General features: G+C 37.2%; 1 non-coding gene across 1 annotated transcript; it reads right to left on the bottom strand.

The window, feature by feature from the left end:
* Window positions 1-7,808: 7,808 nt before the first annotated feature.
* Window positions 7,809-7,915, bottom strand: LOC112133954 (U6 spliceosomal RNA). Its single transcript, XR_002915553.2, has one exon. It is a non-coding gene; the product is annotated as a U6 spliceosomal RNA (small nuclear RNA).
* Window positions 7,916-18,260: the final 10,345 nt, after the last annotated feature.

The raw sequence follows: 18,260 nt of genomic DNA, 5'->3' as shown, positions 1-18,260 counted from the left end.
TGTATTTTTAGTAGAGATGGGGGTTTCACCATGTTGAGCAGGCTGGTCTCGAACTCCTGACCTCAAGTGATCTGCCCACCTCAGCCTCCCAAAGTGCTGGGATAACAGGTGTCCTTTACAATTTTGACACTCGTTGCTCTAACGTTACAAAGTGCCTAAAGAAAATGATACCTCTAACTTTTAAATTTGTTGCTCAAATAGTTATTAAACCTTTCCTATGTACAAGGTATATTGAGCTGGAAACTAGAAAGCTCTGCTCTGAGATCTGGTGAAGTTGGCAGTGGCTTCCCCCAAATTCCCTCGTAGAACACACAGAACAACTAAGATTACGAAAATAATTATGGGGCACAGACAACCTCCACAAAACTAGGGACCAGGTATCCCCACAAATCCCAAATTACGAGCAACACTATACTACACTACAGCCTGGGCAACAGAGCCAGACCCTGTCTCAAAAGAAAAAATTTGTAAAGGAGGCGAAGTTAATTCTTGTTATCAATCCACCAACTTTCCTGACAGCCAGCTCCTCCTTCTGTGCTTCTGGTGGGTGGCTCTCCTTTCTCTTATCTTCTCTTTTTTTTTTTTCCTGTGAGACGGAGTCTCCCTCTGTCACCCAGACTGGAGTACAATGGCAAAATTTCGGCTCACTGCAATCTCCGCCTCCCGGGTTCAAGCGATTCTCCTGCCTCAGCCTCCTGAGTAGCTGGGACTACAGGTGCACGCCACCACGCCCAGCTAATTTTTGTATTTTTAGTAGAGAAGGGGTTTCACCATGTTGGCCAGGATGGTCTTGATCTCTTGACTTCCTGATCCGTTCTCTTCGGCCTCCCAAAGTACTGGGATTACAGGCATGAGCCACCACGCCCGGCCCTTATCTCCTTTTTCTTTCCTCCTGAGGCATATTCCCCTCCTGCCCTCCTCAACCTATTTATACATTATACAATTTATACATTTATACATTTTGCTAATGTTTGCTTAAGATTTTTTTCTAAATTCATAAATTAGATTTTCCTTTCTCAAACTGTCCTTGGTTTGGTATAAAGATTATGCTCAAGTCTTATGATGATTTGTCAAGTGTCTTCTCTTTTTCTATCCTCTGGAATAGTTTGTATAAGATTGGAATTATTCATTCTTAGAATATTTGCTGGAATATTTTGGTAAAACAATTTGTGCCTGTACATTTTGAGTATGATGATTTTTAACAAGTGAATCAATTAATTTGAGGGGAGTAAGAGTATTAATATTTTCTATTTCTTCTTGAGTCCATTTTTGTAAATTGCATTTTTCCAGGAATCTGTCCAATTCAGTTTTGCTTCTTTTTTTTTTTTAATCAAATATATTCTTTTCAAATAATCAACTTTTGGCTTTGCTGGGCCTCTCTATTGCATGTTGGTATTCTATTTCATTAAATTCATATTCTTTATTATTTTTATCTTTCTACATTTTCTGGGTTTTTTTTCCTTAACTTTTGAATATAGATGATTAATTTAATTTTCCTGTCTTTTCTTCTTATCTAATGTAAGTGTTTAAAGTTAAAACCTTTTCTCTGAGTATTGCCTTACCTGCATCCAACAAGTTATAATAAAATAATTGTATTTTCTTTTAATTCTAAATATTTTCTGATTTGTTATGATGTTTTTGAGTCATAAATTACTTAGAACAGTTTCTTTTTTTTTTTTAAAGAAAGTCTTGCTCTGTTACCTAGGTTGGGGTGCAGTGGCACAATCATGGCTCACTGTAGCCTTGAACTGCTGGGTTCAAGCAATCCTCCAGCCTCAATCTCCTGAGTAGCTGGGTGGGACCACAGGTACATACCACCATGCCTGGCTAATTATTTTATTTTTTCAGAAATGGGGTCTTGCTTTGTTGCCCTAGCTGATCTCGAACTCCTGGGCTCAAGTGATCCTCCTTCTTTGGCCTCCCAAAATGCTGGGATTATAGGTGTGAGCCACTGTGCCCAGCCTAGAACAGTTTCTTAATTTTCAAACATACTGACTTTTTTTCTGGTTATCTCTTTGCTATTGAATTCTAGAACGATTGTAATTTGGTCAGAGAATGTAACTCCTATGGTGCCAAACCTTTGGAATTTGTTGAGACTTGCCTCATGGTCCAGTATGAATCAATTTGTATAAATGTTCCATGGGCCCTTGAAAAAAGTGAAATGTGTATTCTGCAGCTTATGTCCATTAAATTCAGCTTGTTAATTCTAGTGTTGAAATGGCCTAATCTGCATTGAGTCTTTTGTCTGCATTAAAATAGCTCTGAAAGAATACATAGGAGACTAGTACATTGCTTTGAGACAGGGAACCATGTGGCCATGGAGGAATGCAGAGCTCTCTCCATTCCAGATAGCATTGCATCTCCCCAGGCCTGGACCTTGCTATTAGAGGAACTGCAAAGGAGACCCCCAGACCACCTCCTGATCCTGGAAAGACTCCCAATCCCTGACACATGACACTTCCATCTCACTACAACAGTCTGACAAAGATAGTAATCTTATGAAGGGGGCTAAAATTGAAACTGACAGTATGTTTTCCCCTAAGAGAATGTCAGGAGTACACCACCCTTCCTCACACCCTTACTTATCTCAGTCAGTATGAACAGCTCAAGGTGTTGGGTCACATGCATTATTTTTGTACCTTTTTCATAAAATTCTGTACATCCACTCATCTGACCTAATCCCACACACTGACCCACCCTAAAAACTTTCACTGCAATCTTGGGAACTCAGCCATGTATCAGCAAAATCGCCTGTATCTTCAACCTCTCCTCAAAATGCTCCTCCAACCTCTTACTTTGACTGAAACCTGCCACCTTGCTTTGTATTCAAGTGTCACAAAGTTGCTATTTGTTTTCTCACACCCCTACAGGGTCTGGAGCAGAGTGGATGTCCTCATTATTGCTTCTAGACCAGTGCTCTAGAAATGTGATCTACAGACCAGCAACAACCACGTCACCTGGGAGCTTGGAAATAGAGAATCTCAAGTCCCACCTGCAACCTACCGAATCAGAATATGCATTTTAACGAGATCCCCCAGTGCTTTGCATCAACACCATAATCTATTTTCAAGCAGAACACTCAAAGTAAAGAACAATCTGAAGCCCACAAAGCTACACCAGACATTGCTTCTGGTTTCTTCTATGACTGCCGCTTGTCTGTTTCTCCCACTTCCTTCCTTAGCTCCACACAGACTCTTGTTGTTCCTCAAACACTCCAGCATGTTCCTGCTTCAGGGGCTTTTTATTTATAGCCTCCTCTGTCTGAGACACTTTCCCATCAGGTAACCTCACAGCCCACTCCCATACTCCATTCAGGCTTCTGCAGAACCCACTTTTCAGACAGCCCTCCTTGATTGACCTACATAAATACAGTAGCTTCCTATCTGCCCACAATTATTGCCTACTTTCTTTTTCTTCAAATAGCTTTAATATGTATATATTATTCATCTGTTTGTTTAATTCATTTTATCAATCTCTTCCTTTCTCTGTTTATCACCACACACACAACAATAAAAGACCCACATCAGGAGAAATGTCCTCTCTTTTTTTTGACTGCTGTTATCTCCAGCATGAAGAACATGTTTCCAGCATGGAAAACAGTACCTGCGTATTGTAAGTGCTCAATAAACTATTTCCTTACAAGGTAACAGATGAATGAGAAGCAAAGATGAAAAAAAATGCTGTCGCTGTATAACCATATATACCTTCCAAATTTGAACCATGGGAACATTATTATCTGCCCAAGAAAAGATTACTTAAATGTTTATTGTTGCCATCAGCAAAGATTTTAGTTATTTATTTTTTAATTTGTACTATTTTTATTGTTGTATTCCTATTGTTTTACAAATATACACTTTTTAAACTTTTATTTTAGCTTCATGGGTACATGTATAGTTTATTATATATGTACATTGCATGTCATCGGGGTTTGGTATACAGATTATTTCATCACCCAGATAATAAGCATAGTACTCCTCCATAGGCAGTTTTTCACTCCTCATCCTCCTCCCAACCGCTACCCTCAAGTAGGCCTTGATGTCTGTTGTTCCCTTCTTTGTGTCCACATATACTCAGTGTTTAGCTCCTACATATAAGTAAGAACATGCTATTTGGTTTTCTGTTCCTGTGTTTGTTCATTTAAGATAATAGCCTCCAGCTCCATCCATGTTGCTGCAAAGGACCTGATCTCATTGTCATTCTCATGATCTCATTCTTTTTTATGGTTGTGTAGTAATCCATGGTATATATGTACCATATTTTCTTTATCCACTCTACTGTTGATGGTCATTTAGCTTGACTCAATGTTTTTGCTATTATGAATAGTGCTGCAAGGAACATTAACGTGCGTGTGTCTTTATGGCAGAATGATTTATATTCCTTTGGGCATATAGCCAGTAATGGGATTGCTGGGTCCAATGGTAATTCTAGTTTGAGTTCTTTGAGGAATCACCAAACTGCTTCCCACAGTGGCTGAACTAATTTACACTCCCACCAGCAGTATATGTGCATTCCCTTTTCTCCACAACCTTGCCAGCATCTGTTATTTTATGACTTTTCATTAATAGCCATTATGACTGATGTGAGCTTGTATCTCATTTTGATTTGCATTTCTCTAATGATCAGTGATGTTGAGCATTATTTCATATGCTTGTTGACTGCATATATGTCTGCTTTTGAAAGGTCTGTTCATATCCTTTGCCCACTTTTTAATGGGGTTGTTTGTTTTTTGCCTGTGAATTTAAGTTCCTTACAGATGCTGAGTATTAGACATTTGTCAGATACATAGTTTGCAAATATTTTCTCACATTCTGTGTGTTGCCTGTTTGCTGATGGTTTCTTTTTGCTGTGCAGAAGCTCTTTAGTTTACTTAGGTACCATTTGTCAATTTTTTTGTTTTGTTGCAATTGTTTTTGGTGTCTTTGTCTTGAAATATTTTCTAGGTCTTAAGTCCAGAATGGTATTTCCTAGATTATCTTCCAGGGTTTTAATAGTTTTGGGCTTTACATATAAGTCTTTAATCCATCTTGGGTTGACTTGTATATAGTGTAAGGAAGAGGTCCAGCTTCAATCTTCTGCATATGGCTAGCCAATTATCCCAGCACCATTTATTGAAAAAGGAATCCTTCCCCTATTGCTTGTTTTTGTTTACTTTGTTGAGATCAGATGGTTGTAGTTGTGTGGCATTAATCCTGGGCTCTCTGTTCAGTTCCATTGGTCTATGTATCTGTTTTTATATTACTACCATGCTGTTTTGGTTACTGTAGTCTTGTGTTGTCGTTTGAAGTCAGATAATGTGATGCCTCAAGCTTTGTTCTTTTTGCTTAGGATTGCACTGGTTATTCAGGCTCTTTTTTCGTTCAGTATGATTTTTAAAATAGTTTTTTTATAGTTCTGTGGAGAATATCATTGGTAGTTTGACAGGATTAGCATTGAATCTGTAATTGCTTTGGGCTGTATGGGAATTTTAACATATTGATTCTTTCTCTCCAAGAACTTGGATTGTTTTCCGTTTGTTTGTGTCATCTCTGATTTCTTTGAGCAGTGCTTTGTAATTCTCATTGTAGAAATCTTTCACCTCCCTGGTTAGCTGTATTCCTAAGTATTTTATTCTTTTTGTGGCTATTGTGAATGAGATTATGTTCTTGATCTGGCTCTCAGTTTGGATGTTGTTGGTGTATAGGAATACTACTGATTTTTGTACATTAATTTTGTATACCGAAATTTTGCTGAAGTTCTTTATCAAATTAAGGAGCTTTTGGGCTGAGACTATGGGGTTTTCTAGGTATAGAATCATATCATCTGCAAACAGGGATTGTCTGACCTTCTGTTTTCCTATTTGGTTGCCTTTTGTTTCCTTCTCTTGCCTGATTGTTCTGGCTAGGACTTCCAGGAGTATGTTGAATAGGAGTGGACAGAAAGCGCATCTTTATCTTGTTCCAGTTTTCAAGGTGTATGTTTCCAGCTTTTGCTCATTCAGTATAATGTTGGCTATGGGGCTGTCATAGGTGGTTTTTATTTTTGAAGTATGTTCCTTCAATGTCTAATTTGTTGAGGGTTTTTAACATGAAGGGATGTTTAATTTTATGAAGTCTTTCAACATCAATTGAGATGATCATGTGATTTTTGTTTTTTGTTCTGTTTATGTGATGAATCACATTTATTGATTTGCATATGTTGGACCAAACTTGCATTCCAGGGATAAAGCCTACTTGATTGTGGTGAATTAGCTGTTTCATGTGCTGCCAGATTCAATTTGCTACTACTTTGTAGAGGATATTTGCATCTATGTTCATCAAGATCATTGGCCTGAAGTTTTCTTTGTTGTTGTGTCTCTGCCAGTTTTGATATCAGGATGATGCTGCTCTCATAGAAGGAGTTAGGGAGGAGTCCCTCCTTCTCAATTTTTTGGAATAGTTTCATTAGTAATGGCACCATCTCTCCTTTATACATCTGGTAGAATTGGGCTGTGAATCTTTATGGTCCTGGGCTTTTTCTGGTTGGTAGGCTTTTTATTACTGACTCAATTTCAGAACTCATTATTGGTCTGTTCAAGGATCCCATTTCTTTCTGATTCAATCTTGGGAGGTTCTATGTTTCAGGAAATTGTCCATTTCTTCTAGGTTTTCTAATTTGTGTGCATGGAGGTGTTTATTGTAGTTTCTGAGGTTTTTCTTTTTTGTATTTCTGTGGGGTCAGTGGTAACATCCTCATTGTCATTTCTGATTGTGTTTATTTGAATATTCTCTCTTTTTTTCTTTACTAGTCTAACTAAAACTCTTATTTATTCTTCCAAAGAACAAATTCCTGGATTTGTTAATCATCTTTTGTATGGTTTTTCACATCTCAGTTTCCTTCAATTCAGCTCTGATTTTGGTTATTTCTTTTCTTCTGCTAACTTTGGGGTTGGTTCCTCTAAGTGTGATATTAGGTTGTTAATTTAAGATCTTTCTAACTTTTTGATGTGGGCATTTAGCACTATGAATTTCCCTCTTAACACTACTTTAGCTGTGTCCCAGAGATTCTGGTATGTTGTATCACTGTGCTCATCAGCTTCAAATAATTTCTCAATTTCTGCCTTAATTTCTTTGTTTACCCAAAAGTCATTCAGGAGCAGGTTGTTTAATTTCCATGTAATTGTATGGTTTTGAGTGATTTTCTTAGTATTTATTTCTATTTTTATTGTGCCATGATCCAAGAATTGTTTGGTATGAATTTGGCTTTTTGAATTTGCTGAGAATTGTTTTATGACCAATTGTGGTCAATTTTAGTGTATATGCCATGTGCAGACAGAAAGAACGTATATTCTGTTGGTTTGTGGTAGAGAGCTCTGTAGAGGTCTATTAGGTCCATTTGATCGAGTGTCGAGTTCAGGTCCTGAATATCCTTGTTAGTTTACTGATGATGTGTCTAATACTGTCAGTGAGATGTTGAAGTCTCCCACTATTATTGTGTGGTTATCTGTGTCTCCTCATAGGTCTCTAAGAACTTCCTTTATGAATCTGGGTGCTCCTGTGTTGGGTTCATATATTTTTAGGATAGTTAGTTCTTCTTGTTGAATTGAACCCTTTGCCATTTTGTAATGCCGTTCTTTGCCTTTTTTTATCCTTTGTTGGTTAAAGTATGTTTTGTCTGAAATTAGAATAGCAACCCTTGTTTTTTTCTGTTTTTCATTTCTTTGGTAGATTTTTCTGCATCCCTTTACTTTGAGCCTGTGGATGTCACTGGATGCGAGATGGGTCTCTTGAAGACAGCATCCACTGGGTTTTGCTTCTTTATCTAACTTGTCTCTCTGTGCCTTTTAATTAGGAAAAAAAATGGAATGCTTCATGAGTTTGCATGTCATTCTTGTGCAGGGGTCATAATAATCTTTTCTGTATTGTTCCAATTTTAGTATATGTGCTGCCAAAGCGAGCACTACCAAAATGGTTTTTAACGTTGCCCTAACATCCTCTGCTTCCCTCTATTCATTCACAAAGGAAGATGTGCTCCTTCTCTGGTTGAAAGATTACTCATCAAAATAGAATCTTTATTCCACTTTCTTCTGATTTCACATAAAATTGGCTCCAGCAATATTCCCTCACTCTCCTTTATTTCCACTTAAACCTTTAAATGTAGTCAGCCTTTGAATGTAGTCAGGATTCTCCTTCAGAGAAAACAAGCAACCTGCCTAAAACAGACTATCCATTCCATCCAAGTCTTTTCTAAGTGTTGATTACACTTGATGCCATTCACTTCTCAATTTATTGCATTATGCCCTTTGTTCCCACTAACCCACTTAACTTAAACTAACCCACTATGAATTATCTTCTAATTATTAGATACAATTTCTGGTTTTAATCTCAGTGGATGGTGCTGTCCTGTTGTCCCCCTAGATTTTTATCTTTCCTTCTCATCCTTTTTCAGTGACTCTTAAATGTTATGGTTCTCCAGGGCTTGCTTCAGACCCTCTCTTTCAATGTGACCTCCTTGAGTGGTCACATTCATTTTACAGTTTCTGTCTACATGTTGATAACTTGTAGAGTTAACTAATCTCTAACTCTGTCTCAGACTCGCCCACAGGTGTCTTTCTTATAAACAGCTAAAATCATGGAATAAAACAGATAAAGACATGGATATTACTATATCTGGGGAGGATACAAGGTCCTCCCTGGGATGGGCAATGCGGACCCTGCTTGTCTCTCTGGCCACATGTCTCCTTCTAACTCCAGCAACTCCCAAACATGTGATATTGTTCCTAGTCCTGCGCCTTTGCTCATGCTAACCATTATGCTTGTAACACCCTCACCTACCCCACTGCATTCCTTTCTTGGAATGACTAAGCATTCCTATCTCTCCAGGCTGGGCTAGGTGCCTTCCCGCATTCCCTATCCTCTGTAGCGACATGTCTCAAAGCATTGACTAATACTGTATTAAAACCATCTCTTTGTGAATTAGCTCTTGCCCTTTATCTGTGAGGTTCCTCAGGGAAGATGTTGGGTCTTATCCATCTTATTCTCAGTACCAAGCACAGGGTCTGTCATATTAAAAAGTGCTCAACAAACAGCTGTTTAACTGAACTGCTATTTGCATTGACTACATTAGGCTCTAAGAAAAACTAGGGAAACAAGAGATGGTTTCCCCCTATTCTTTTGTAGGAATAAAACCACACAATAAAAGCCCTACCAGACAATTTTCACATGTGAATCCATCTGTTTTGTGAGTACACTCTGGAGGTGTTTGCTTCAGATCAAATCAGACTATAAAAAGAGAATTGAATCTTGATCAGAGGTTGCCAGAGTATGGCCTTCTTTAGAGCTAAAGGACAGCTCTGGTTATAGATTTTGTTTCTAAGGATGACATTGGTGCTGCAGTACATTGCAACAGGAATGCATCAGTGTGAGAGCATTTATGATTGTTTCCTTTCCCCCTCAGCATAAAAATAGCTTGTCCCTCTAGGAAAGATAGCCTGACTTTATTAGTGAAAGTGAAATTCTTCCTAAGGCCCTAACAGTATATTTAAAATGAATAGAAAGCACCACCAATGACAGATAAGATGAATTTTGCCCAAATTGTCCTGGAGCCCTTTCCTATATATTTTGGAGAATATGAAATAAATACATGGGTTACTGTAATCTTCTGAAAAGATATTGAAGACACATTTCTTTACTCTGACTTTCCTATATGTATTTCATTCTATACTTACACAACTTAAAGTTACTGTTCTGAGAAGTGGTTTCAGGTTTTCCCAATGAGAAGTAAAAATGAGTGCTTAAACCAGAAATAAAACTTTCATAAAGTCACTTTAAGGGTTTATATTGTATCCCCCAGCAACTTGCTATTAATGGATTGCATGTTTAACATTAATATCCACGTTTAAAGAGATCTCTGGTTACCTAACACTATTTCTTTATTCCTTTTAGCAACATAGTTCAATTCTTAAAATACAAGTGTTATTAAAAGCATCTCAAATCTTTCCTTGCCTTGCTTTTTTCTAGACAATTGTATAAACTTGAAAGCACCAAGTAGCTATTACATCTTCCATTTTTACTTCTTGGACTTAGACTGTTTTACTTCCTATGAGCAAATGCCTTTGATATATATACACTTTGATAATAACTGGTAACATTATCTGACCTTAAAGGTTATTGGTAGAGATGAACATATTATAATGTTTTCTTATTTCTAAAAAAAAAAATACATCCTGACTTCATAGCTTATAATTTTGCCCATATCAGATATGAAGGTAAGAAAAGCTACACAACCTACAATTTCTGTTTTTGATAATAGAGAATTATAAAACCTGTTCAGAATTTATCCTCATTCTGTAAGAATGTGCCCTATTCCAACAGACATTTCAGAACATTATGCATGCAGTAATTTTGAGATATTATTTATAATTCCTTAAAATGAAACTAAGATCTTTCTACTCTAACCAGTTTTAAATAAGGATCCATCAGTGAATCCAGGACTAGTACTACATGAAATTGTCAGAAAAAAAAAAAAATGTGTCTATTTTTTCAGGGAGAGAGGATCAGTGGTTAACAAAAGGCTAAATTCCACTGAAATAAGTAAAGCCTGCTCATAGATATTTTTCCTTCTATCCTTTCTTTCATTTCTTCCAGTATCTTCTAGATTCAAAATTCACTGGAAAGTACATTGAACTAGAAGTTACAAAACCCAGGAGCTACTTCCAATTCTATTATTTACTAACCATGTGGCTTTGGGCAAATAGCATTTCTCCAAGCTTTAGTTCTTTTACCCTAAAATGTAGATAATAATGCCCTACAGTTCCCCGCCAAATGGGGAGGGCATAGCCTGAGTTATCAGAAACCAATAGCCGATTCCCCTTTCCTGAATGGAGATAGACATAACAATAAATCAACATAATAATTAGAATGTAAAAGAAGAAATCACTTTCATAGTTAAGACATTTTAAAATTTCACTCATCAGCTATGTAATGAAAAAGATGTCAAATCAGGAAAGGAAAAAATGTGATTTATTTAGTCAGTGCGGAGGACAGACACCCTGGTTGCCAGCCGTGCCGGTTCAGAGTGACAGCCCTGGAAGGCTGCTCTCAGATAAAGTAATTCCTGCCAGCATTCTTACTGACATTCTTTATAAGATACATTTTGCTACCATTACATTAAATTTAACTTATAAGTGATGGGAAAGTTTTTGTCTTAAAAATAGTCACTCCATCTGTATTCTGAAATTATTCTGTTTCATCGCCATTGTTTATTGTGCTATCTCAACCATGCACTGTAGTCCATTCCATATGGGACACATCAGAGTAGCAATCTTTTTGATGGTTCAAACCTCATATAAAATAATATATGCATAAAGATCCCTGAAGTATTTAGTTTAAGTGTTCTTGCACAAAATTCAACACTTTCTGAGTGATGCTTTTTCTCCCATTTTCTTCCTTCTCTTTCTCTCACTCATCCTCTCAATAAAAGACAACAAAAAATCAATATAATAATAACTAGCTGTTAGCCTATTTTGTGTTGCTATAAAGGAATACCTGAGATTGGATAATTTATGAAGAAAAGAAGTTTATTTGGCTCATGGTTATGCAGGCTGTGCAAGCATGGCACCAGCATCTGCTGGGCTTCGGATGAGGCTTCAGGAAGCTTTTACTCACGGAAGAAGGCAAAGGGGCAACAACTGTGTCCCATGGTGAGATAGGAGGAGGTGCCAGGCTCTTTAAACAACCAGCTCTCCCATGAACAAATAGAGCGAGAACTCTCATTCATTACCATGGAGAAGGCACCAACCCGTTCATGAGGGATCCGCCCGCATGATCAAAACACCTCCCATTAGGCTCCCGCCCCAACATTGGGGACCACGTTTCAACGTGACATTTGGAAGGGAACAGATTTCCAAACTATATCACTAGCGTACAGTAGAACTTACTCTCTGCCAACCATTCCACTCAACGCTAATAAACATATTTATTACATTAATGGATTCATGATCAATGTATTATTTTATTTAATGTTCTTTATAACCCTATGAGGTAGATACTATTAATAATCCATTTTAAAGCCAAGGAAACTGAGGCACAGAGAGGCTAAGCATTCTTGACATAAATGCTAAGTGATGGAGCTAAAATTAAAACTCCGTATATTAGGCTTCTGAGTCTCAAGCATCAAACACAATGTAATGAATGTGAAATAAGGATAGGAGACTAGCATTCTTTCAGTTGTCAACAAGTATTTCTTGAGTGTGTAGAAAGTGGTAGATCCTGTCCTATGGTGCTGGAACTATGAAGGTAAGTAAGATGTAATCCCAGCTCTCAAGAAGCTTACAGTCTATTTCTGTGCTGTCCAATATGGTAGCCCCAAACCACCATGTGGTTATTTTAATTTAAATTTAAGGAATTTTAATAAATAATTTAAATTAATCATTTATAATTTACTCTTAAGATATAAATTATAAACTAAACTAAAACAATTTAATTGAATATAATTAAAATTAAATAAAACTTAAAATTTAGTTTTTGGTCATACTAGCCATATTTTGAGTGCTTAATAGCCACATGTGACTAGTGGCTGCCATACTAGACAGCACAGATTAGAACATTTTCATCATTGCAGCATGTTCTATAGGAAGTGCTGGGTGTGCTTGTATAGGGGTGGGGGATCAAGTAAACAGGGAACTTTTCAGTAACTTGTATCAGCGCTATGCAGGGTGACAGGGTGCCTTAGGAGCATAGAAAAGGGGACACCTGACTCAGGCCACAGGACTTCGAAATGCTTTTCAGTGCAGGTGAATAGATCTAAGCCAAGATCTAGAAGGTTGAGAATTAGGCAGACAAAGTGAGGGAATGGATATTTTAGGCAGAGGTAAGATGTTTCTTAGCTATTTTTTAGCATGACTCTTCCAGATCAAATATTTGGTACTTAAGTACTATTCTCAAAGAATCTGAAATATTAAGGCAAAATACCTGAAAGCCCAGGATGGAAATGGGTCATGGGATGGGGAAAGGAAACACCAGTCCTTATCCTAATGTTTTATACTCTGCCCTGCAGCAATGCTGAACTGCCAGCAAACAGGCACAGTCTCCTCCAGCTTTTATCAGGCAGCCCCATTAATCAGAGACTTTCAACTATCATTCCACACCCCGGCAATGTGAAATGCTCCAGGCTGTCACCTAGTCCTTTCAGGGTAGTTTCTCCTTATTTTACTTTAGTCCCATTTCTTAAAATGTAGGGACTGTCAGAATGCAGTGACAATTATGAGAATTTCAAAGGTGCCTTTGCCTACCAAGCCGAGTTCCTAACAGCCTGATGGAGTGGATCATATCACTCATTATTTTCATGAGGAAGAATGCCATAGTGTGGCGATTTACAGAAAAGGTTATTGAATATTGAGGTAATAATCTTATAACTTTTCCTCCACATTTCAAGGGCATAAGTTGGAAGCTGTCATCAATATGGTAAAATCATAGATATTAACAAGGATTTAATAAGCTATACACACACACAAAACTCTATTCTCGAAGGAATACATTCAGAAGAATATTATTCATTAATTCATTGGCAAAGGACTATATGAATTCAAAAAGGAATTAAAACTGAATGACTTATGAGACTAAGTAGGACGATATACAAATTTTCACTTTTAGGTCATCAGTTTTCATTTTTCTGAGTTGAATAAGACTAAGGAGATTTTTGACTGAAAATAAACTTGGACATATGGGTTTGTCTTAACCTAAATTGGCCCCATGTTTTCTTTAATCTCTATTTACCTAGAAAGGCCCATGACTCTTTTTTCAAATTAGATTCTGTTTTTTTCTTCTTACATAAAAAGACAAGAGGAGAGGGAAGGCAGGGATAATTTCTGGGATCAAATATTTAAATTTTATTGTCTCCTGAAATGTTTTTATTTCAAAATAGCCTCAGTGTATGCCTGTCTAGTTATTGTTTCAGCCTACTGTTCTATAAACTAGAAGTAACCTCAACCGTAAAACTCATTATATTTATTATTTTAATGCATTATTTAGCAAACGCATTCCATTTGTTAAACTTTTGTAGTACACAGAGCAGTATCCTATTTATCACCCTGGATCCACATAAGAGCCCTTCAATGTAGGCAAAACAATTAGCATTGCTGCCATTTTAGCAAAGAGAAAGTCTTGCTAGACTGAGAGAAAGTCTCAGCTAAGCTAAAATGGTGACCCAGGATCATGGAACTGGTCTTCAAACACAGTCTCAAGATTCAGTGATCTTTTCACTTTCAGCCAATAAATCTGAGGAAATAGAACAGCAACTAAACTAATAACTGTCATTCAAGTTCAGTCTGTTCATCTTCATTAACGCAGGCTGGGAAGGCACAATCATTGATGGGTTCCTCTCCTTGAAGTTACATTATTGGCCTAGCTGGTTGTGATAGTGATTGGAAAAGCAGAAACTAGCTCTAACGAGAAATATGTAACCTGGGTACAAATGAGTGGTGGCTCTGGAAACTCCAGCAAAGGCACGTACTCTGCAGTGGAAGCATGAGAAGGGAATGCTGGGGTGGGAAGGAGCATTGTAAGCCTGGAAAAGCAGCAGCACACATTTCTGATACTATTCCAAGGCTCTCATCCTTCTAGTACAAGAAGAGGCATTGGTGACTCTATTGATTAAGAGAAGAGCACAATGGAGCTGGAAAATGCCATAGAAATAGTTTCTTTCAACCTCTTAATAAAGAAAGAAATGGATTTAAACAGGTTCTTCACCACCCCAGTGTCCCACAGCTTGACAAAGCCAGGACTAGAACCAATATCCTCGAACTGCAAGTGCAATGCTTTTTAACAGAGACTTTAATTCAGCATTAACCAAACTGCTCCATACAGCTTGAATATCCTGTAAGATGTGAACAGATACTTCTATAAATAAAGAAAACAAATAAATAAGGAAGGTTAGGCTTCCACATGCAAATAAGTTTGGGAAATGCAGAGTTAATCACTATTTTAAAACTTTATTTACTGTAAAAATTCTCAGAACCTTTACATGATAATATGCACTATGTATTTTTAAGGGCAGCAGATATATTATGTATGATTTCCCCAATTTCTTTTTTACCATGGAAAATTTCTTTGAGGAAAATCCTACTACAATCTATATCACAGGATATTACATTTCCACAGAGTATAGTTTGGGAAAAGCAGGTCTAATGTTATGAGATGTTCTCAATGGACTTTCCAGAGTTCATCTGAGTGAATTTTCATGTTTTTTTTGTTTTAATGTTTGAAAATAGGGAATAAAAAGAAATAGTCTCAGCTTCTGGCAGCACAACTGTCTTTCTACAAAAGAACTAGAAAATAATTTTATTAAATGTCTAGGCTCATAGAAAGTAAGAAGAGTCTTCAAGGGAGTCCTCCACTTCTAAAAAATACAATGAGCTAAAACCTGAGCACTGGGCCATATGTACACGCGAGTGCATGCACACAAACACACGCACACACACGCGCACACACACACACACACTCCTAGGAGAAAGGAAGGCAGGGATGCCCTAAAGAAAGAGGCTGATATCGGCACAACACTCAAGAGAAGAAGCCTTGACACAGAGGCAATAAGGACAAGCTGAACCTGAGGCTGAATTAAATTGAATTAAATTACAGACCCAGTGAAGATGCTAAATGGTAGCATATTCTGGCATCTAGCAGAAGCAAAAGTAAATTTTCAAAAAAGAAAAATATCTTCAATGTAAGTCTTAGAATCAGCACAGGTTTGGATAGACCAGTTGTGGGCTCAAATCAGAATCACTGAACATAAGGAAACAAATAAGCACGAATGAAAGGCAGCGAGGAAAAAAAAGATTTCGGTCTCCAAGAATTTCATATACAACAATTATGAAAATATTTGTATAAAACAATTACAAAATATAAAACAATTACAAAAATATTATAAAATAATTATGTAAGCAACATTTTTTTAGAAAACATAAAAGAATGGACTTCCACTTCCAGGAAGACAAAGTAGGACGTACTTTTCCTTAGTATTTTCACTAAGTACAACTAAAACCCCAAGCCATTATACAACAAACATAAGAAGCCTATAAAAGGTAGAGAAAAGAAAGCAAACCAGCTAAAAATCACGGGACCCAAGAAACAATAAGCCCCATGTGGTTTTTTTTGCTTCATATATTCCAGGCTTTGAGCTAACGAATCCAGCAACCCAGAAACACCAGTGGGTACAGATAAGAAAAAAGTTCCAACAAAAGTCTGCTTTCCGTAGCCAATAGTCCAGTAAAGGAGCAGCCTATCAAGACAGAAAACTTCTAGATGACAACTACTCTATCCCTGTCAAACACCACAGGAAAACAGTGTGGCCCCATACCCAACCACATCAACAAAGGACAAGTAGGGCATAGATTTCTACCTCCCAGTGTTGTTATGAGGGCCCCAAACACTCCCTCCACAGTGATGTTAGAAATGACTAAGTAGGGAAACAGGCTTTTATCCCCATTAGCTAATAACAATTTCATTACCCATGGTACTAGTGGAAACCATGTATCCTCCTAGACTTCTATCCACATCCAGTAGTAGCAAGATACCATTCTGAATCCCCACTGATATGGTGTCAGAATAGGCCTAGTGGAGAATTACGATATTTTCACCATCGCAGTGGTGATGGGGCCACAGCCACTATGGTGTTAGTGGAGATCACGTGGGGAGCCAGAACTACCACTCGCTCCTAGCAGTAATGAGAAGCTTCACTATTGGTGTCAAAGGAAACCGAGTGGGAAACCTGGACTTTTATTTCCACATGTTATTAACAAAGAAACATGCCTCCCTTTCCCTACTGGAGTGGTATTAGAAGGGAAAAATCACATCTTACTTATATGGGAGAAACAGTAGAATGACAGCAGATTTCTTATGAGAAATCATAGAAGCCAGAGGAAAAAGTAGCAGAATGTTTTTTCAGCTGCTGAAAGGAACTGTCAACTGAGAATCCTAACTAGCAAAAATATACTTCAGTAATGGAGAGAAAATCAAGACATTCTCAAATGAAGGAAACAAAGAAAAACTAAGAAAATCTGTCACCAGCAGACCTACCCCATATGAAAAGCTAATTAAAATTCACTGTGGCTGGGCACGGTGGCTCATGCCTGTAATCCCAGCACTTTGGGAGGCCGAGGTGGGTGGATCACCTGAGGTCAGAAGTTCGAGAACAGCCTGGCCAACATGGCAAAACCCTGTCTCTACTAAAAATACAAAAATTAGCCAGATGTGGTAGCATGTGCCTGTAGTCCCAGCTACTCGGGATGCTGAGGTAGGGGAATCCCTTGAACCTGGGAGGCAGAGTTGCAGGGAGCCGAGACTGCACCACTGCACTCCAGCCTGGGTGACAGAGCAAGACACCATCTCAAAAAAAATTAAAAAAAAAAAAATTCACTGACCAGAAAGAAGACAATAAAAGAAGGAAACTTGAAATATCAAACAGGAAGAAAGAACACAGTTGGCAAAAATATGGATAAATACTACCAACTTTCTTTCTCCTAAGTTTTTTTAAAAGTTGTATTTCACAAAAAATAATTATATGGTGTCGTTCTAAATGTAGCTATAGAAAACATTTAAAACAATTATAAATAGAGTGGGGTAAAAGGACATAAAAGGAGGTAATTTTCTATATTTCACTTAAACTGGTAATTTTATGACACCAGTAGACAGTGACAATTCTATATATAAAATGTAATACTTAGAGCAACCACTAAAAAAGTTATATAAAAAGGTATACTCAAAAGCTGTACAGAAACATCAAAATGGAATTATAAGTAATGTTCAAATATCCCATAGGAAGGTGTAAAAAAGAAAGCAGAAAAGTTAAAAGCAGAGAAAACAAATAGAAAACAAAAAATAAGATGACAAACTGAACCTAATATATGAAAAATGATAGGAAATATAAATAGCTTAAATACATAAATTAGAATAAAGATTAGCAAAGCAAATTTAAATCCACCAAAAGACATAAAAATCTTAAATGTGCGTATGCCAAACAAAAGAGCTAAAAAAAAATGTGAAGCAAAAACTGATAGAACTAAAGGAGAAATACACAATCCTCAATTATAGTAGAAGACTCCAACACTGCTCTCAACACTTAATAAGACAGCTAGATAGAAATCAGCAAGAACATAAAAGAACTCAACATTATCATCCAACACAACCTAATTGATATTTATAGAATACTCCACCCACCAACAACTGAATACACATTACTTTCAAGTTTCCGTAGAACATATATAAAGTAGACAATATCTGGGTCATAAAAATACCTCAACAAATTTAAAA

Source organism: Pongo abelii, chromosome 5 (genome assembly GCF_028885655.2).
Source record: "Pongo abelii isolate AG06213 chromosome 5, NHGRI_mPonAbe1-v2.0_pri, whole genome shotgun sequence".
In the NCBI taxonomy this organism is placed as follows: Eukaryota; Metazoa; Chordata; class Mammalia; order Primates; family Hominidae; genus Pongo; species Pongo abelii.
Note: the sequence above shows the minus strand (reverse complement) of the source record. Positions and strands in the feature narration are given on the sequence as shown.